Raw genomic sequence first — 561 nt, 5'->3', positions numbered from 1 at the left:
GAATCAATGCCACGAAGAATTAAGGCAGTTCTGAAGGCAAAACACAGTATTAGTACGGTGTTCCTGATAATCCTTTAGGTGAGTGTATAATTAACTAAAGGTATGTGCACCCATAAAATAAAAGCAGTGATGTCTTTCGCCCACAAGGTGTCATTAGCCAGTTTCCTTCTAACGAACATAAACACCTCAGCATGTGGAAATATTAGTAGCAGGTAGGATGACTCAGCTATCTCTAAATGTACACGTGTCCCAAAGAGGAAAGAGCATTCCTGAACCCTTGCGGTGGGGTGGAATTGGAAACTATCCCATTTTGCAGCCAGATGGAGCCCATTTCAAGATTATACAACATCATTATAAGAGGCACAAAGTTATTTCTCATTTTATTAACAATAACTAACTGCATTACAATTCAAAATAAAAGAATCTTTACTATAGGTGACTAATATTTGATTGGGAGTATTGTAATTCATGCAGTACTCGCCCTTTTCATGGAAACCACCTGTAATAATGCAACTATACTACTAACTATGAGTATACTAGTAATACTACTTCAGGTATTAC

This window comes from Etheostoma spectabile, chromosome 7, assembly GCF_008692095.1.
Source record: "Etheostoma spectabile isolate EspeVRDwgs_2016 chromosome 7, UIUC_Espe_1.0, whole genome shotgun sequence".
NCBI classification, from domain to species: Eukaryota; Metazoa; Chordata; class Actinopteri; order Perciformes; family Percidae; genus Etheostoma; species Etheostoma spectabile.
The sequence above is the reverse complement of the archived record's forward strand: the minus strand, read 5'-3'. Positions refer to the sequence as shown.